This window comes from Pangasianodon hypophthalmus, chromosome 18 (assembly GCF_027358585.1).
Source record: "Pangasianodon hypophthalmus isolate fPanHyp1 chromosome 18, fPanHyp1.pri, whole genome shotgun sequence".
In the NCBI taxonomy this organism is placed as follows: Eukaryota; Metazoa; Chordata; class Actinopteri; order Siluriformes; family Pangasiidae; genus Pangasianodon; species Pangasianodon hypophthalmus.
In genome coordinates this window covers 20,347,460-20,366,828 of record NC_069727.1, presented here as the reverse complement: position 1 = coordinate 20,366,828, position 19,369 = coordinate 20,347,460, and the positions used below count along the sequence as shown (strand labels likewise).

The window sequence follows — 19,369 nt, the reverse complement described above, 5'->3', positions numbered from 1 at the left end:
CCACTCAGTCAGTGTTTAAGCCATCCTAGAACTGTCTGTGGGGTTGGAGTGGCTTCCCTTACTTCTTTCTAGCCACTCCTATGGTTCTGGTCTTTGTGGTGGCCCCAGAGAAGGAGCCGATATGAACAATGACTAGCCAGAGATGTGGCTGGCCCTCCCCAAAGAAAAAAAAAAACCCAGTCATTTTCATTCTTTCTTCCTTTCTTTCTTTCTTCGAACCTTTTCAGAAGGTGCACCGTTCCTGGAGGTACTGCAATACCAGGTCGATGCGTGGAGCGGACGGAGCAAGCCCCTCTTCCAGCTCCCTGCTCTAAAAATCCGTTTAATATAGAGTCCTCGAATGGAGGACGTATCAGATATTAAACTGATAAGAACAGATACTACACTTGATCTTAGCCAAAAGGCCGAGAAGCGATAACCTGTTCTTTCCTCTGGCCTGAAGAACACCCCACAGTAAAGTGGTGACTCCAGAATGGTAGCCAGACTCCACCCCCAACAGATACCTGTCAATCTCTTTTGTCAGACACACATACATGGCAGCCAGACTCCTCCCCCAACAGATAGCTGTCAATCTCTTTTGTCAGACACATATACATGGTAGGCAGACTCCACCCCTAACAGATAGCTGTCAATCTTTTTTGGTCAGACACATATACACGGTAGGCAGACTCCACCCCTAACAGATAGCTGTCAATCTTTTGTTTGCCAGACACAGATACAGCTTTGCTACAGCAAAGCCCACAAAAATAAGTTGAACTCATCAACATTCCTCTCCACGGAAATCTTTAGTAAAAGGCGAAAGATTTATGCGTGAATGAAGAGAAACCTGAGCTATACGGGGAGTAGGACCAGGCCTCCGAAACACTTCTGGAAGTCTAGAAGACTGGCCTAGGGTGAGGTGGCTTGCGCCGGCCTCGTGCACCTTGATTGCTAAACAGGCAGAGCTGAAGCTATAGGTGTAGGATTTGTTTACATTTAGCAATGGGCTATAGTTTGTATTAAAACCTGTTATGCTCCCTCCTTTCTCACTAAGCACAGATGAAACATTTGCAAATTACAATTTTTTTTTTTTTTTTTTTTTTAAGTAACTTTGCTCTTTTTCTTCTGTGGGAGCTATAAAAGATGTCAGGCTGGAGGTGGGGTGCTCAAGTCACCTTACACTGAGCCAGATTACTAGTTCCCAATCACTTATAGAGACAGCCATTACCCACCCACTCAGTCAGTGTTTAAGCCATCCTAGAACTGTCTGTGGGGTTGGAGTGGCTTCCCTTACTTCTTTCTAGCCACTCCTATGGTTCTGGTCTTTGTGGTGGCCCCAGAGAAGGAGCCGATATGAACAATGACTAGCCAGAGATGTGGCTGCCCCTCCCCAAAGAAAAAAAAAACCCAGTCATTTTCATTCTTTCTTCCTTTCTTTCTTTCTTTGAACCTTTTCAGAAGGTGCACCGTTCCTGGAGGTACTGCAATACCAGGTCGATGCGTGGAGCGGACGGAGCAAGCCCCTCTTCCAGCTCCCTGCTCTAAAAATCCGTTTAATATAGAGTCCTCGAATGGAGGACGTATCAGATATTAAACTGATAAGAACAGATTTTTTTTTTTTTTTTTTTTTTATTAAAACCAGAACATATCCAAAAAAAAACCCTTATCATCCAAACATTATTTCATCCAATTACACAATCAAAGCAAGGCAAAACTAAGAACAAAACAAAAAATCAGAAACTACAATCAGACCAAAAAACAAAACAGCAACATTCATAAAATCATTCCCTCATTTCAGCATAATCCCTGCATCAAAAATTTCACAAAAATTGCAACACATACACATCCCCCCATTTCCAATCAAGTAGTTATTTAAACCAACTTAGGGAAAAAAAAAAAAAAAAAAAAAAAAAAAAAAAAAGAGAAGGAGAGACCTCCAACCTTCCTGTTCACCCCTCTACCCGTCAATGATGAGGCCACCAGGGAAACCCCACCACTGTAGTCCCCGAGAAGCCTTCCTCCTCTACACCTCCCACTCCTACCCTTACAATACCCTGTCCTCCATCTCCCCCTTGCCCTACCTTTCGGAGTCTGGCCCTGAATGCCCGGAACAGGTTTCCTTGGCCGACCCGTGGGGACAGGCTCCGGGTGCATTCGCACCTCGTGCCCCATAGAACGCACTTCGCCACCGAGACGACTTGCCACAACGGCCTCGCCCTCTCCGGCTCCATGCGTCTCAACCCACTGCCGTACAGCACGAGGTCACGGTGCAAAGCCGCTCCCCCTTCAGTGGACCACCACTCTGACACCCGTCTCCAGAACGAGGTCGCGACGGGGCACGACCACATCGCATGCTCGATTGTCTCCTCACCTCCGCATCCCACCGGACACAGAGGCGTGCGACATGAGCCATGCCGGTACAAACGTTCTCTTACCGGGAGACGTCCCAGAGCCCCCAGCCAGTGCAGATCCTTGCTGGCCCCGTCCAGCCACTTGGGCTGCAGAGCTGCCCAATCAATATCTGACATACGGGGTAGGGTCACCCTGGTCTGTGCCGCACAGCAGTCTCTCCATCTCCTATACAGTTTCCGGTGGTCCAGCACGAGGCCGTCCACCAGACACCAGGGCTGGTCGCGAACAAAGTCAGCCGCCTTCTGGTAATGCCATGGGCGATCGGTCGACCATGGCGTAGTCCCCCTCCAGGGGATCACTGTCCGCAGGGTAAAGCCTAGCCAGAACCTCGCGAACAGTGTTGCCATGTGGCCCTCTGTTCCCCTGACCAACTTAGCCAGGAAGGCCACATACAATGCCATGGTCTTGAGGGGAGCACAAAGTACTCCCCTCCCGCCTTTTTCCCGCTCCATGTACATTCTGACGCGGGCAACCTGCTCACTCCTCCCCCCCCAGATGAATGTAAATATGGTACGCTCCAGGCGCCTTCCCGTTACAAACGGGACGGGGAAGACGAAGGCCAGGTGATTAAGGCCTGCCAGCAGATCGGAATTTGCCGCCACTACTCTCCCCGTAAGGGAGAGGTCCCTTCTGCCCCAGCTCTCGGTCCTGACCTGCAACTTCCTCAGGGCAATGTCCCAATTCTTTTGGGCGCTGCCTTCCCTCCAGAAGACAACCCCCAAAATCCTGAGCCCATCCTGGCACAGAGAGAACCCCCCCGGGACATCTGTCCTTCCCGCCCACGCTCCTGCATACAGGACCGCGGACTTACCGCGGTTGACGCGTGCTCCGGTGGCCTCTGAAAAGGCCTCCAAAACGCGGCCCACCGCACAGAAGTCCTCATCCCGGCCAAGAAACAACGTCGCGTCATCGGCGTACACCGACACCTTGGCCCTTGTCCCACCTGCACCTGGGACATGTAGCCCTTGGAACGCAGGCTCCCTTCTCAACCGCTCTGCCAAAGGCTCCAAGTACAAGACGTAGAGCAAAGGCGAGAGCGGACATCCCTGCCTGACCCCTCCTCGCTGTACGATCAGCTCGGACAAGTGCCCGTTCACGACGACGCGGCTGACCGCCCCAGCGTACAGCAGGCGGACCATGGAGATGAAGCCAGGACCAAAGCCTGTTCGCTCCAAGAGCGCGAAAAGGAACTCGTGCGAGACCCGATCGAAGGCCTTTTCCTGGTCCAGACTTAGCAAGGCCAATGGTACCCGGCGCTGTTCAGCCCATGCTAATGCATCCCTGATCAGCGCCAGGTTCATGCCGCACATCCTCCCAGGCACCCCACAGGTCTGGTCAGGGTGAACCACCTTGGCCATCACCTTCCTCAGGCGCAGGACCATTAGCTTGGCCAGGATCTTATAATCGGCCGTCAACAAAGTGATCGGCCTCCAGTTTGCCAAGTCGACCCTGTCGCCCTTTTTATAAAGAAGGGTGATATGCCCTACTTTAGCGGAAAGAGGTAGAGCTCTGTACTCTACAGCCTCCCTATAGACGGCCAACAAATCCGGGCCCACCAGTGGCCAGAATGTCCGGTACCATTCCACCGGTAAACCATCCCCACCGGGGGTTACGCCCGTCCTCAGGGAGAGCATGGCACCCTCCACCTCTTCCAGGGAAATCAGAGCCTCCAGGTCTGATGCGTCTTCCCGTGGCAACCTGCCAGCCACACTGTCCAAAAAAGCCGTCGCAAGGTCCCTCCTCGTTTCCCTTACCCCGAAGAGATCGCTATAGAAGGACCTAGCCACTTCTAGCATCCCCTCGGCTGAGGTTACAACCTGAGCACCCTGTCTCAGGCCTTCCATATACGAACCCCGCTTGCGGCTTCTAACGCTGTTAAAAAAATAACGCGTTGGACGCTCGTCTTCCTCTAAGGCTTGCTTGCCAGCCTGGACAAAGTAACTGCGGGCCTCAGCCTCGTAGTGGGCCCGTAGGGCTTCACTAGCGTCCCTGAGCCGCCCCTGATTTCCATAATGCCAGGCCTCCTGCAACACCCTGGCCCAGTCCCTAGCCTTCTCCCTCCTCCTCCTCGCCATCTCTTGTCCCCACCAGCGACATAAGATGGCAACCCTCTTCTTCAAGTCCTCCCACCACTCCATCCGCGTGTCATACAGCATCCTGAATCGCCGCCACCCAGCATAGAGGTGACGGAACACCTCAATGAAGGAAGGGTCCTGCAGGACGGCTCTGTTCATCCTCCACGAACCCTTCCCTCTTCGTCCCACCTCCAACCGGATGCTGCCGACAACCATGCAGTGGTCGGAGGCCCAAAAGGGCCTCAGAAGGCACGACTGCACCGTCACGCTATCCGCCACGAACAGGAGGTCGAGCCGAGAGGTGTTACCCCTGGAGTTCCTCCAGGTATGGCCCGGGGCCTGTGGCTCGACCGCCCTGTACATGTCAACCAGGCCTGCTCCCGCCATCACCTGAGCCAGCTCCCCTCCCCCCTCTCGATCCAAATCTATGTTAAAATCCCCTCCCACCAGCAGCAACCTGTTGGTGTAGAGGAGTGGTTCCAGCAGGCGAAAAAAGCCCCGTCTCCGCCCTAGGCTGCAAGGGGCATATACACCCACTGCTCTAAATCTTACCCCTCTCCACTTCCCATCAACACAGATAACCCTCCCTGGCACCACTGAGACCACTGACTCCACCTCCCAGTCAAAGGATTTGAACAAGATCCCCACCCCATCCCCCCTCCCATCGCCCACCCCCCAAACAGAAGGCCCCATATCCCAACCCTTTGAAAATTCCCCTCCCTCAGCCTCAGAACTCAAATGGCATTCCTGTAAAAAAAGCAAATCAAAAGGCACAGAACGCAAACTCAAAAAAATTGCTGCTCTCTTTAGCGGCTGTTTCATACCCCTCACATTTAAAGAACCAAAAGAGAAAAAGCACATTTTAGTGAAAAATAAAGCCCATACCCCCACCCCAACACACAAACCCCATATGCCTGCTGCATATTCCCCTCCCCCAGCTCGGTTCCCAAATCTCTTTCCCTTAAACCCTTCTCCTCACCTAACCCCACCACCTCCTCCCCTTCCCGTCCTTCCACCACGCCTCTCGAGCCCCACTGGAAGCCTCCCTGTTGGGGCTTTGACAGCTTAACTCCCCCCATTGTCCTCCTCTTGGCTAATACCCCTCCCCCTTCCCATCCCGGCACTTCTGGCCCGTCTTGCCAACACCTGTGTCCAAACCTCCTCGTCCAACACCCCCTCCTCCTGAGGCTGGACACCCCCTCCTTCCACATCCCCTAAAAGAAGAGGAGACCATTCCTCCCTCCCTTGAAACCCCTCACCTGCAGTCCTTGCTCCTGCCAGGGCCTCTTCGGGAGAGACGAGATCAAACTCCCGCCTCTCCTCTCTCCGAGTCCTCTTTGGCCCCCGCTCATCAGCCACTGTGTCCGCGTGCCTGGTCTGGCGGCTTTTGTAGGGCTCCGCCACCATCCTAGACTCTTGATCCTGACTCAAGTCCCCCCTCTCCAAGCCTTCTGAAGACACCTACGTCCTGTACAAACCTCCTTCGTATGGCCAAGACCCCCACATCTGCGGCAGTACAAAGGCTGGCCGGGGTAGTGGAGGAAGCCCCGGTGCGGACCGATGGAGAAACTTCCCGGGGGGTGCAGCAGACCCCCAGGAGCAGCCGGATCAACCTTCAGCCTTACCAGGTACCTCCGCTTGCCGTTCCAAATCCTAAATCGGCCGCGGATCTTCTCCCCTGCAGACATAGATGAACAATACCTTCCAAGGAAGGCCTTGATATCCTCCTCAGCCACGAAGGGGTTGTACATATGGACAGTCACTGGAACCTCGTCCATAGCAAAAAGAGGAACCAAGCGGAGGCCATGGAGCACTTCCAAATCGACTTGGCGTGAACACCGGTCGAAAAAAGCAGAGCAGTCCGAAAAAGAGGCGAAAGTCACATCCAAAAACCCTGAAGACGAAAAATCCTGAAGACAGAGAATCTTCGATGGGGCAATTCCGCACAGGTCCCGCAATATCCTCAGAACTGTCCAGTCCCAGCCAAAACGCTTCTTCACATCTGCTGCAGCATCGGAACGAAGCTCCACCCTCACGGAATGACGAAGCCGCACCACTTGGGCCGGCCGAACGTTGCCTTCTGCAGGCATGAAGCTACACTTGATCTTAGCCAAAAGGCCGAGAAGCGATAACCTGTTCTTTCCTCTGGCCTGAAGAACACCCCACAGTAAAGCGGTGACTCCAGAATGGTAGCCAGACTCCACCCCCAACAGATACCTGTCAATCTCTTTTGTCAGACACACATACATGGCAGCCAGACCCCTCCCCCAACAGATAGCTGTCAATCTCTTTTGTCAGACACATATACATGGTAGGCAGACTCCACCCCTAACAGATAGCTGTCAATCTTTTTTGGTCAGACACATATACACGGTAGGCAGACTCCACCCCTAACAGATAGCTGTCAATCTTTTTTTTGCCAGACACAGATACAGCTTTGCTACAGCAAAGCCCACAAAAATAAGTTGAACTCATCAACGTTCCTCTCCACGGAAATCTTTAGTAAAAGGCGAAAGATTTATGCGTGAATGAAGAGAAACCTGAGCTATACGGGGAGTAGGACCAGGCCTCCGAAACACTTCTGGAAGTCTAGAAGACTGGCCTAGGGTGAGGTGGCTTGCGCCGGCCTCGTGCACCTTGATTGCTAAACAGGCAGAGCTGAAGCTATAGGTGTAGGATTTGTTTACATTTAGCAATGGGCTATAGTTTGTATTAAAACCTGTTATGCTCCCTCCTTTCTCACTAAGCACAGATGAAACATTTGCAAATTACAATTTTTTTTTTTTTTTTTTTTTTAAGTAACTTTGCTCTTTTTCTTCTGTGGGAGCTATAAAAGATGTCAGGCTGGAGGTGGGGTGCTCAAGTCACCTTACACTGAGCCAGATTACTAGTTCCCAATCACTTATAGAGACAGCCATTACCCACCCACTCAGTCAGTGTTTAAGCCATCCTAGAACTGTCTGTGGGGTTGGAGTGGCTTCCCTTACTTCTTTCTAGCCACTCCTATGGTTCTGGTCTTTGTGGTGGCCCCAGAGAAGGAGCCGATATGAACAATGACTAGCCAGAGATGTGGCTGCCCCTCCCCAAAGAAAAAAAAAACCCAGTCATTTTCATTCTTTCTTCCTTTCTTTCTTTCTTTGAACCTTTTCAGAAGGTGCACCGTTCCTGGAGGTACTGCAATACCAGGTCGATGCGTGGAGCGGACGGAGCAAGCCCCTCTTCCAGCTCCCTGCTCTAAAAATCCGTTTAATATAGAGTCCTCGAATGGAGGACGTATCAGATATTAAACTGATAAGAACAGATACTACACTTGATCTTAGCCAAAAGGCCGAGAAGCGATAACCTGTTCTTTCCTCTGGCCTGAAGAACACCCCACAGTAAAGCGGTGACTCCAGAATGGTAGCCAGACTCCACCCCCAACAGATACCTGTCAATCTCTTTTGTCAGACACACATACATGGCAGCCAGACCCCTCCCCCAACAGATAGCTGTCAATCTCTTTTGTCAGACACATATACATGGTAGGCAGACTCCACCCCTAACAGATAGCTGTCAATCTTTTTTGGTCAGACACATATACACGGTAGGCAGACTCCACCCCTAACAGATAGCTGTCAATCTTTTTTTTGCCAGACACAGATACAGCTTTGCTACAGCAAAGCCCACAAAAATAAGTTGAACTCATCAACGTTCCTCTCCACGGAAATCTTTAGTAAAAGGCGAAAGATTTATGCGTGAATGAAGAGAAACCTGAGCTATACGGGGAGTAGGACCAGGCCTCCGAAACACTTCTGGAAGTCTAGAAGACTGGCCTAGGGTGAGGTGGCTTGCGCCGGCCTCGTGCACCTTGATTGCTAAACAGGCAGAGCTGAAGCTATAGGTGTAGGATTTGTTTACATTTAGCAATGGGCTATAGTTTGTATTAAAACCTGTTATGCTCCCTCCTTTCTCACTAAGCACAGATGAAACATTTGCAAATTACAATTTTTTTTTTTTTTTTTTTTTTAAGTAACTTTGCTCTTTTTCTTCTGTGGGAGCTATAAAAGATGTCAGGCTGGAGGTGGGGTGCTCAAGTCACCTTACACTGAGCCAGATTACTAGTTCCCAATCACTTATAGAGACAGCCATTACCCACCCACTCAGTCAGTGTTTAAGCCATCCTAGAACTGTCTGTGGGGTTGGAGTGGCTTCCCTTACTTCTTTCTAGCCACTCCTATGGTTCTGGTCTTTGTGGTGGCCCCAGAGAAGGAGCCGATATGAACAATGACTAGCCAGAGATGTGGCTGCCCCTCCCCAAAGAAAAAAAAAACCCAGTCATTTTCATTCTTTCTTCCTTTCTTTCTTTCTTTGAACCTTTTCAGAAGGTGCACCGTTCCTGGAGGTACTGCAATACCAGGTCGATGCGTGGAGCGGACGGAGCAAGCCCCTCTTCCAGCTCCCTGCTCTAAAAATCCGTTTAATATAGAGTCCTCGAATGGAGGACGTATCAGGTATTAAACTGATAAGAACAGATACTACACTTGATCTTAGCCAAAAGGCCGAGAAGCGATAACCTGTTCTTTCCTCTGGCCTGAAGAACACCCCACAGTAAAGCGGTGACTCCAGAATGGTAGCCAGACTCCACCCCCAACAGATACCTGTCAATCTCTTTTGTCAGACACACATACATGGCAGCCAGACCCCTCCCCCAACAGATAGCTGTCAATCTCTTTTGTCAGACACATATACATGGTAGGCAGACTCCACCCCTAACAGATAGCTGTCAATCTTTTTTGGTCAGACACATATACACGGTAGGCAGACTCCACCCCTAACAGATAGCTGTCAATCTTTTTTTTGCCAGACACAGATACAGCTTTGCTACAGCAAAGCCCACAAAAATAAGTTGAACTCATCAACGTTCCTCTCCACGGAAATCTTTAGTAAAAGGCGAAAGATTTATGCGTGAATGAAGAGAAACCTGAGCTATACGGGGAGTAGGACCAGGCCTCCGAAACACTTCTGGAAGTCTAGAAGACTGGCCTAGGGTGAGGTGGCTTGCGCCGGCCTCGTGCACCTTGATTGCTAAACAGGCAGAGCTGAAGCTATAGGTGTAGGATTTGTTTACATTTAGCAATGGGCTATAGTTTGTATTAAAACCTGTTATGCTCCCTCCTTTCTCACTAAGCACAGATGAAACATTTGCAAATTACAATTTTTTTTTTTTTTTTTTTTTTAAGTAACTTTGCTCTTTTTCTTCTGTGGGAGCTATAAAAGATGTCAGGCTGGAGGTGGGGTGCTCAAGTCACCTTACACTGAGCCAGATTACTAGTTCCCAATCACTTATAGAGACAGCCATTACCCACCCACTCAGTCAGTGTTTAAGCCATCCTAGAACTGTCTGTGGGGTTGGAGTGGCTTCCCTTACTTCTTTCTAGCCACTCCTATGGTTCTGGTCTTTGTGGTGGCCCCAGAGAAGGAGCCGATATGAACAATGACTAGCCAGAGATGTGGCTGCCCCTCCCCAAAGAAAAAAAAAACCCAGTCATTTTCATTCTTTCTTCCTTTCTTTCTTTCTTTGAACCTTTTCAGAAGGTGCACCGTTCCTGGAGGTACTGCAATACCAGGTCGATGCGTGGAGCGGACGGAGCAAGCCCCTCTTCCAGCTCCCTGCTCTAAAAATCCGTTTAATATAGAGTCCTCGAATGGAGGACGTATCAGATATTAAACTGATAAGAACAGATACTACACTTGATCTTAGCCAAAAGGCCGAGAAGCGATAACCTGTTCTTTCCTCTGGCCTGAAGAACACCCCACAGTAAAGCGGTGACTCCAGAATGGTAGCCAGACTCCACCCCCAACAGATACCTGTCAATCTCTTTTGTCAGACACACATACATGGCAGCCAGACCCCTCCCCCAACAGATAGCTGTCAATCTCTTTTGTCAGACACATATACATGGTAGGCAGACTCCACCCCTAACAGATAGCTGTCAATCTTTTTTGGTCAGACACATATACACGGTAGGCAGACTCCACCCCTAACAGATAGCTGTCAATCTTTTTTTTGCCAGACACAGATACAGCTTTGCTACAGCAAAGCCCACAAAAATAAGTTGAACTCATCAACGTCCCTCTCCACGGAAATCTTTAGTAAAAGGCGAAAGATTTATGCGTGAATGAAGAGAAACCTGAGCTATACGGGGAGTAGGACCAGGCCTCCGAAACACTTCTGGAAGTCTAGAAGACTGGCCTAGGGTGAGGTGGCTTGCGCCGGCCTCGTGCACCTTGATTGCTAAACAGGCAGAGCTGAAGCTATAGGTGTAGGATTTGTTTACATTTAGCAATGGGCTATAGTTTGTATTAAAACCTGTTATGCTCCCTCCTTTCTCACTAAGCACAGATGAAACATTTGCAAATTACAATTTTTTTTTTTTTTTTTTTTTTAAGTAACTTTGCTCTTTTTCTTCTGTGGGAGCTATAAAAGATGTCAGGCTGGAGGTGGGGTGCTCAAGTCACCTTACACTGAGCCAGATTACTAGTTCCCAATCACTTATAGAGACAGCCATTACCCACCCACTCAGTCAGTGTTTAAGCCATCCTAGAACTGTCTGTGGGGTTGGAGTGGCTTCCCTTACTTCTTTCTAGCCACTCCTATGGTTCTGGTCTTTGTGGTGGCCCCAGAGAAGGAGCCGATATGAACAATGACTAGCCAGAGATGTGGCTGCCCCTCCCCAAAGAAAAAAAAAACCCAGTCATTTTCATTCTTTCTTCCTTTCTTTCTTTCTTTGAACCTTTTCAGAAGGTGCACCGTTCCTGGAGGTACTGCAATACCAGGTCGATGCGTGGAGCGGACGGAGCAAGCCCCTCTTCCAGCTCCCTGCTCTAAAAATCCGTTTAATATAGAGTCCTCGAATGGAGGACGTATCAGATATTAAACTGATAAGAACAGATACTACACTTGATCTTAGCCAAAAGGCCGAGAAGCGATAACCTGTTCTTTCCTCTGGCCTGAAGAACACCCCACAGTAAAGCGGTGACTCCAGAATGGTAGCCAGACTCCACCCCCAACAGATACCTGTCAATCTCTTTTGTCAGACACACATACATGGCAGCCAGACCCCTCCCCCAACAGATAGCTGTCAATCTCTTTTGTCAGACACATATACATGGTAGGCAGACTCCACCCCTAACAGATAGCTGTCAATCTTTTTTGGTCAGACACATATACACGGTAGGCAGACTCCACCCCTAACAGATAGCTGTCAATCTTTTTTTTGCCAGACACAGATACAGCTTTGCTACAGCAAAGCCCACAAAAATAAGTTGAACTCATCAACGTTCCTCTCCACGGAAATCTTTAGTAAAAGGCGAAAGATTTATGCGTGAATGAAGAGAAACCTGAGCTATACGGGGAGTAGGACCAGGCCTCCGAAACACTTCTGGAAGTCTAGAAGACTGGCCTAGGGTGAGGTGGCTTGCGCCGGCCTCGTGCACCTTGATTGCTAAACAGGCAGAGCTGAAGCTATAGGTGTAGGATTTGTTTACATTTAGCAATGGGCTATAGTTTGTATTAAAACCTGTTATGCTCCCTCCTTTCTCACTAAGCACAGATGAAACATTTGCAAATTACAATTTTTTTTTTTTTTTTTTTTTTAAGTAACTTTGCTCTTTTTCTTCTGTGGGAGCTATAAAAGATGTCAGGCTGGAGGTGGGGTGCTCAAGTCACCTTACACTGAGCCAGATTACTAGTTCCCAATCACTTATAGAGACAGCCATTACCCACCCACTCAGTCAGTGTTTAAGCCATCCTAGAACTGTCTGTGGGGTTGGAGTGGCTTCCCTTACTTCTTTCTAGCCACTCCTATGGTTCTGGTCTTTGTGGTGGCCCCAGAGAAGGAGCCGATATGAACAATGACTAGCCAGAGATGTGGCTGCCCCTCCCCAAAGAAAAAAAAAACCCAGTCATTTTCATTCTTTCTTCCTTTCTTTCTTTCTTTGAACCTTTTCAGAAGGTGCACCGTTCCTGGAGGTACTGCAATACCAGGTCGATGCGTGGAGCGGACGGAGCAAGCCCCTCTTCCAGCTCCCTGCTCTAAAAATCCGTTTAATATAGAGTCCTCGAATGGAGGACGTATCAGGTATTAAACTGATAAGAACAGATACTACACTTGATCTTAGCCAAAAGGCCGAGAAGCGATAACCTGTTCTTTCCTCTGGCCTGAAGAACACCCCACAGTAAAGCGGTGACTCCAGAATGGTAGCCAGACTCCACCCCCAACAGATACCTGTCAATCTCTTTTGTCAGACACACATACATGGCAGCCAGACCCCTCCCCCAACAGATAGCTGTCAATCTCTTTTGTCAGACACATATACATGGTAGGCAGACTCCACCCCTAACAGATAGCTGTCAATCTTTTTTGGTCAGACACATATACACGGTAGGCAGACTCCACCCCTAACAGATAGCTGTCAATCTTTTTTTTGGCGGACACAGATACAGCTTTGCTACAGCAAAGCCCACAAAAATAAGTTGAACTCATCAACGTTCCTCTCCACGGAAATCTTTAGTAAAAGGCGAAAGATTTATGCGTGAATGAAGAGAAACCTGAGCTATACGGGGAGTAGGACCAGGCCTCCGAAACACTTCTGGAAGTCTAGAAGACTGGCCTAGGGTGAGGTGGCTTGCGCCGGCCTCGTGCACCTTGATTGCTAAACAGGCAGAGCTGAAGCTATAGGTGTAGGATTTGTTTACATTTAGCAATGGGCTATAGTTTGTATTAAAACCTGTTATGCTCCCTCCTTTCTCACTAAGCACAGATGAAACATTTGCAAATTACAATTTTTTTTTTTTTTTTTTTTTTTTTTTTTAAGCACTTTGCTCTTTTTCTTCTGTGGGAGCTATAAAAGATGTCAGGCTGGAGGTGGGGTGCTCAAGTCACCTTACACTGAGCCAGATTACTAGTTCCCAATCACTTATAGAGACAGCCATTACCCACCCACTCAGTCAGTGTTTAAGCCATCCTAGAACTGTCTGTGGGGTTGGAGTGGCTTCCCTTACTTCTTTCTAGCCACTCCTATGGTTCTGGTCTTTGTGGTGGCCCCAGAGAAGGAGCCGATATGAACAATGACTAGCCAGAGATGTGGCTGCCCCTCCCCAAAGAAAAAAAAAAACCCAGTCATTTTCATTCTTTCTTCCTTTCTTTCTTTGAACCTTTTCAGAAGGTGCACCGTTCCTGGAGGTACTGCAATACCAGGTCGATGCGTGGAGCGGACGGAGCAAGCCCCTCTTCCAGCTCCCTGCTCTAAAAATCCGTTTAATATAGAGTCCTCGAATGGAGGACGTATCAGATATTAAACTGATAAGAACAGATTTTTTTTTTTTTTTTATATTTTTATTTATAAAACACAGGCACATACAGTTCCATTTCCTCGAGCACACATACTTAATAATAATTGTACAATCAAAACACAACACTTAAATATTACCCACCCTCACGAACATGACAAATCAATCCCCCCATTTAGAGATGTATCAAACCCCCCCAAAAAAACAAGCAAACAAACAAACAAACAAAAAAAAAAACACTCTGCCATACTCTGCCCCCCCCCCCCCCCCCCCCCCCGGCAGATAACAGAAACACTGAAAAAAAAACAACAAACAAATGCATCCGAAGAAAAGAAAAAAAAAAAGGAAAGAAAGAAAACAACATGACCTACCCCACCCCCACCCTGGGGACCCCCGGACGGCCCCTGCAAGCCCCTTCACCCCTTCGCAGGGCCACCTGCCTTTCCCCTAAACTCTTCATATGACCTAGAAAGCTGCAGAAAATGGAGCGTGGCTCTAACCTGGGCTTTTGTGCTCGCAGGCACTTTCCCCTCCATGCCCAAAGTGCCCTCTTCCCCTCCGAAACCACTGACCACACAATTTCCCGCTGCTCTGGGATTAAGGCTTCCAGACCTTCCCCGAACCTTATCAGGTTATCATTCAATGAGATGTTGGGGCCCTCTCTCCACCACTCTTTCACTAGCCCCCAAAAGGCTTGGGTGCAAGGACAGGTCCAAAACACATGCAACACTGTTTCTTCCTGCCCACACCCCATGGGACACAGGGGTGTCCTCGCGATCCCGAAACGATACAAACGTTCCCTCACTGGGAGGCGACCTAAAGCCACTAGCCAATTCAAAACTTTTGCCTCCCCCTCCAAGTAGTCTGGTTGGAGGGACTCCCAACTGACCTCCCGGCCTACAACGAGCTGGGCGGAAGGGACCAGATGGTTGTCCATCAGAAGGTCATAAAGGCGTCTGTGATCTAATACCAGGCCACCCTCGAGACATCCGGGCTTCAGCCTCAAGACTTGTGCCATGCGCTCATAGTGCCACGGTCTCTCGAAGGTCCACGGGCTCGACTGCTCCAGAGGTGCCAGGGTCCTCAAAGGGAACCCTAGTCAGTACCTGGCAAAGCATGAGGCAAGATGGCTGGATGGGTGGATTACTAGCTTAGCATGAAAAGCTATCAGCATGGCCATGGTTTTCCAGAGGAGGTTTGGAATTCCCCTTCCCCCTTTTTTTATTGGCAGGTACATGAGAGCCCTCTGCACCAGCTCTGTTCTCCCTCCCCAAACAAACTTAAAAACCAGCCTTTCTATCCTGGACCCTCCTGCGAGGGGGATTGGAAAGACCTGGGCCACGTGGATCAGCCTAGTCAGAATGTCTGTCTTCACAACCAGGACCCGGCCGTTAATCGACAGCCTCCTTGGGTCCCATTGGTCAAGGCGTTGCCGCACCTTTTTCAGCAAGCTAGCCCAATTCCTGGCACCGCTAGCCGCATGGAAGAAATTGACCCCTAAGATCTTTATTCCATCTACGCATACTGGGTAGCCACCCAAAACACTTGACCTACCCCGCCAGGATCCACATGCCATGACCATGGACTTCTCGGTATTTACCGACGCTCCAGAGGCCCGGCAGTAGAACCCCAAATGGGAGTCCACCCGATGAAAATCCTCCTCATCTGTTATGAAGAGTGTCAGATCATCCGCGTAAAGTGAGACCAAAGCTCTGCGTCCATCCCCTCCTGGAACATGAAAACCCGCCAGTCTTTTATCTACTCGTAGGCTGGCAGCTAGCGGCTCAATCGCCAGCACATATAACAGTGGGGAGAGTGGGCACCCCTGTCGCACACCTCCTGCCTGCTGCACTGGCCTTGACAAGAAGCCATTGACGCAGACCCTGCTGGCAACATTTTCATAAAGAAGCTTTACCATGCCTGTAAACCTTGGCCCAAAATTCAACCTTTTGAGCACTGCAAAAAGGAAAGAATGGCTCACCCGATCAAAGGCCTTCTCCTGGTCAAGACTCAGCAAAGCTAAGGGGACTCTTTGCTCACTTGCCTTGCTGATCACATCTCGAACTAAACATAAGTTCAGGGCACACGACCGGCCCTGCACACCACATGTTTGGTCAGGGTGGATGACAAACCTCATCACTTTCCCCAACCTCAAAGTGATGACCTTAGCCAAGATTTTATAGTCCACCGTTAGAAGCGTTATCGGGCGCCAATTGGCTAGATCTGACCGCTCGCCTTTCTTGTACAGCAGGGAGATACAGCCCATCCTCATAGAGGGGGTGAGAAAACCCTGCTCTATCCGCTCTAGATATACAGACCGCAAACCCGGCCCAACCAAATCCCAGAAAGTAGAGTAAAACTCCACCGGCAGACCATCCAGTCCTGGCGCAGAACCGCGCTTCAGTGACCGCATGGCTTCCTCGATTTCTCTGAGGGACAGGTCTGCTTCCAGACTCCCACACTCTTCTTCAGGTAGCTTGGCTGTGAGGCCTCGTATCAAGCTATCTCGCTCTTCCCCTTCCTGGCCCCTTTTGCAAAAGAGAGCCTCATAGAAGTCCACAGCTGCCTCCAACATTTCTGTGATGGTCCCCACTACCCTCCCTCTATACCGCAAGCTTTCAATTCGAGACTTTTTCTGCCTTGCCCGTACTGCCTGGAAAAAATACCTGGACGGGCGCTCCCCATCCACCATCTCACGCGCCCCAGCCAATACAGCAAAGGCTTTGGCCCGTTTCTCGAAAAAACAATAGATTTGAGCTTTCCGCTCTGCAAACCCATCCCAATCCTTAGACTCCCCGGACGCAAGTTTTGATCCCAGGACCTGCAACTCCTCCGAGGCAGCTTGGATCTCTTCTCGCTCACTCCGGGCTTTCCTCCTTGCCCATTCGCTACAAAAAGCCCCTGTGCGCTCCTTCACACCCTCCCACCAGTCACCCCAAGTGGGCCACCCCACCCTCATGGCCTGCCAGCCTTTAAAGGCAGTGCGGTACGACTCGCAAAAGGCATCATCCTGCAGCAGGCCTATATTGAGCCGCCAATAATTCTGGCCTCTGCTCTGCCCACTTAGTGCCACAGAAACTCCAATCATGTTGTGGTCCGAGGCCCATATAGGTCTATTTACATAATCTTTCGCCTCCTGTCCTCTGGGGAAAAACAGGTAGTCCAGCCTGGACTGAGCTCCACGGGAATTACTCCATGTGAAGCTTGGCACACTTGACCCTGCCACTTTGCTGGCATCTACCAAATGGAATGCTCTGCAAAGGGTCTGCAACTCCAAACTCCCCTCTGTTACCTCCGCTTTATCCAGGGAGACATTGAAATCACCACCCAGGAGCACCAGTCTGTTGGTAAAACAGACGTGCTCCAAGGCCCCGAAGAACTCCCCCCTCCCCCCCCCAGCACAAGGCGCATAGACATTTATCAGTCTAAGGGGGACCCCCCGCCATCTGCAGTCGACACACAGAACCCTCCCCGGCACCATGCACACCGAAGCTTCCACTATAACATCCCAACCCTTAAACAAAATACCCACTCCGCCTTCCTTCACATTCCCCACCCCCCACTCAGAAACCCCTTTCCCCCAGTCTTTTTTTAAAAACATCTACATCCCCCTTGTCTTTCAGGTGACATTCTTGTAAAAACAATACATCAAAAGACACATAGTTTAAGGACAGAAAAAAACCTCTCCTCTTTATGGGGTTCCTCAGCCCCCTCACATTTAAAGTACAAATCTTCATAGACAGCCTTACAAATGACAACCAAAACAAAAGAAACTTTTATATCTTATTCCCTTGGGGGCAACTTACCCCTCCCTCTAGCGTCCCTCCCCATCCCAATAGTTACCCTGAGCCCCTCCTCATCCCATCCTAGAAAGGGGGAAGGGGGAGATAGGGGCAGCGCCTCCGGTGAGGAAAACCCACAGTCCTCCATTTCCTCCACACCTTCGAGGAGCTCATAGCGATTTGCTGTCGCAAGGCGGGTTCTCCTCACTGGCTCCACCTCCAACTCCTCCCTGGGGAAAGGCCGCTTCCCCGGAACCGTTACCCATTCTGGCGGCTCCGCTGAGCCGTCAAAAGGGCCGTTGCCCCACTCCATCTGCTCCCCCACTTCACCCAGCTCCTCAAACTGTACCTGAGAACCATCTTTGTGCAGGTCCACATGGGCAGAAGGATCCCGCACAGGCACCCCTGCCACAGCAGAGGGAGCCCCAACCCCTCCTTCCTCCACCGTTTCCCCACCTTCCTCTCCATTCCTCTCGTTGCTCTCTGGTGCCCCCTGCTTTTGCCTTCCTCCTTCCTCCACTTTTTTCTCTTCTTTGTTCTGTTCCAACTGGTTTCCCGCCTTTTCTGCATGGCTTTCTTCAATCAAGGTTGGAGAGCCATCTTGGGAAATTGACCGTTTTTTTTCATCCACTTTTCCTATCCAGGCTGACTTTCGACTCCCTCCCGCTTCTGAGGCAATCTTCCCCAGCTTTGTGTCCGAACCTTCCTCACCTTTCCCCTTCAAGTCGTCAAAGAAGAAGAGGTCAGCAAAAGTTCTCTTTCTCAAAGAGCAGTTTCTGTAGAGGTGGTCTTCCCCTCCACACAGGCTGCACTTTTTGGGGGCATTGCACCCTGCCGACACATGCTCTTGTGAACCGCAAAAACGGCAATTGCTGCTCTTACAAGAGGATTTTGTGTGCCCGACCGCCCCACATTTCCTGCAGGTCACTGGCTGCCCAGGGTAATGGAGGAAACCTCTATGGGGCCCGATGGCGAAAGACCCCGGAGGCTGCACAACTCCACCGGGAGCTGCCGGATCCGGCCGAAAGCGCACCTGATATTTTCGTTTTCCAGTCCAAATCCCAAAAGCGTTGCAGATTTTTTGTCCCCCCTCCACCTTCAAACAAAACCTCCGGAGAAAATGTCTGATGTCATCCTCTTCCACAAAAGGGTTATACATATGCACAGTCAAAGGTACATCCTCCCAAAGGTAAAGAGCCCTTACCTTTAAACCTAGCAGAGAAGGATGTTGCTGATTCTTCCCCCAGGTAGCCACAAAATCCAAACAAGAAGGCATATCCCCAAAGGTCACATCCATAAATCCAGAGTGAGCAAAGTCCTGCAGGCACAGAACAGAAGTGGTCTGCTGTTTCGCAACATGCTGTAATATCTCCTTGACAAAATGCTCCACATTAAAGCGAGACTTCTCTGCTTGGGTTGCATCCTGCTGCAACTCAATCCTTACTGAATTTTTCAACCGCGTCACTCGGACCGGCCCATGAGCATCGACTCCCGCCATTTGATCTTAGCCAAAAGGCCGAGAAGCGATAACCTGTTCTTTCCTCTGGCCTGAAGAACACCCCACAGTAAAGCGGTGACTCCAGAATGGTAGCCAGACTCCACCCCCAACAGATACCTGTCAATCTCTTTTGTCAGACACACATACATGGCAGCCAGACCCCTCCCCCAACAGATAGCTGTCAATCTCTTTTGTCAGACACATATACATGGTAGGCAGACTCCACCCCTAACAGATAGCTGTCAATCTTTTTTGGTCAGACACATATACACGGTAGGCAGACTCCACCCCT

At 50.0% G+C, this 19,369-nt stretch overlaps 14 non-coding genes and 1 pseudogene across 14 annotated transcripts; all 15 read right to left on the bottom strand.

Annotated features, from left to right (window-relative positions):
• Nucleotides 1-225: 225 nt before the first annotated feature.
• On the bottom strand, nt 226-416 carry LOC128321323 (U2 spliceosomal RNA). Its single transcript, XR_008304925.1, has one exon. It is a non-coding gene; the product is annotated as a U2 spliceosomal RNA (small nuclear RNA).
• Nucleotides 417-719: 303 nt separating this feature from the next.
• LOC128321579 (U5 spliceosomal RNA) lies at nt 720-834 on the bottom strand. The gene has a single exon (XR_008305173.1). It is a non-coding gene; the product is annotated as a U5 spliceosomal RNA (small nuclear RNA).
• Nucleotides 835-1,435: 601 nt separating this feature from the next.
• LOC128321392 (uncharacterized) lies at nt 1,436-1,639 on the bottom strand (annotated as a pseudogene).
• A 5,260-nt stretch (nt 1,640-6,899) lies between these two features.
• On the bottom strand, nt 6,900-7,014 carry LOC117599662 (U5 spliceosomal RNA). The gene has a single exon (XR_004580064.1). It is a non-coding gene; the product is annotated as a U5 spliceosomal RNA (small nuclear RNA).
• A 601-nt stretch (nt 7,015-7,615) lies between these two features.
• On the bottom strand, nt 7,616-7,806 carry LOC128321322 (U2 spliceosomal RNA). The gene has a single exon (XR_008304923.1). It is a non-coding gene; the product is annotated as a U2 spliceosomal RNA (small nuclear RNA).
• Nucleotides 7,807-8,109: 303 nt separating this feature from the next.
• On the bottom strand, nt 8,110-8,224 carry LOC128321556 (U5 spliceosomal RNA). The gene has a single exon (XR_008305151.1). It is a non-coding gene; the product is annotated as a U5 spliceosomal RNA (small nuclear RNA).
• A 601-nt stretch (nt 8,225-8,825) lies between these two features.
• Nucleotides 8,826-9,016, bottom strand: LOC128321333 (U2 spliceosomal RNA). The gene has a single exon (XR_008304934.1). It is a non-coding gene; the product is annotated as a U2 spliceosomal RNA (small nuclear RNA).
• Nucleotides 9,017-9,319: 303 nt separating this feature from the next.
• On the bottom strand, nt 9,320-9,434 carry LOC128321555 (U5 spliceosomal RNA). Its single transcript, XR_008305150.1, has one exon. It is a non-coding gene; the product is annotated as a U5 spliceosomal RNA (small nuclear RNA).
• A 601-nt stretch (nt 9,435-10,035) lies between these two features.
• On the bottom strand, nt 10,036-10,226 carry LOC128321321 (U2 spliceosomal RNA). Its single transcript, XR_008304922.1, has one exon. It is a non-coding gene; the product is annotated as a U2 spliceosomal RNA (small nuclear RNA).
• Nucleotides 10,227-10,529: 303 nt separating this feature from the next.
• LOC128321573 (U5 spliceosomal RNA) lies at nt 10,530-10,644 on the bottom strand. Its single transcript, XR_008305168.1, has one exon. It is a non-coding gene; the product is annotated as a U5 spliceosomal RNA (small nuclear RNA).
• A 601-nt stretch (nt 10,645-11,245) lies between these two features.
• LOC128321320 (U2 spliceosomal RNA) lies at nt 11,246-11,436 on the bottom strand. Its single transcript, XR_008304921.1, has one exon. It is a non-coding gene; the product is annotated as a U2 spliceosomal RNA (small nuclear RNA).
• Nucleotides 11,437-11,739: 303 nt separating this feature from the next.
• LOC128321554 (U5 spliceosomal RNA) lies at nt 11,740-11,854 on the bottom strand. Its single transcript, XR_008305149.1, has one exon. It is a non-coding gene; the product is annotated as a U5 spliceosomal RNA (small nuclear RNA).
• Nucleotides 11,855-12,455: 601 nt separating this feature from the next.
• On the bottom strand, nt 12,456-12,646 carry LOC128321332 (U2 spliceosomal RNA). Its single transcript, XR_008304933.1, has one exon. It is a non-coding gene; the product is annotated as a U2 spliceosomal RNA (small nuclear RNA).
• Nucleotides 12,647-12,949: 303 nt separating this feature from the next.
• LOC128321553 (U5 spliceosomal RNA) lies at nt 12,950-13,064 on the bottom strand. The gene has a single exon (XR_008305148.1). It is a non-coding gene; the product is annotated as a U5 spliceosomal RNA (small nuclear RNA).
• Nucleotides 13,065-13,668: 604 nt separating this feature from the next.
• Nucleotides 13,669-13,860, bottom strand: LOC128321394 (U2 spliceosomal RNA). Its single transcript, XR_008304990.1, has one exon. It is a non-coding gene; the product is annotated as a U2 spliceosomal RNA (small nuclear RNA).
• Nucleotides 13,861-19,369: the final 5,509 nt, after the last annotated feature.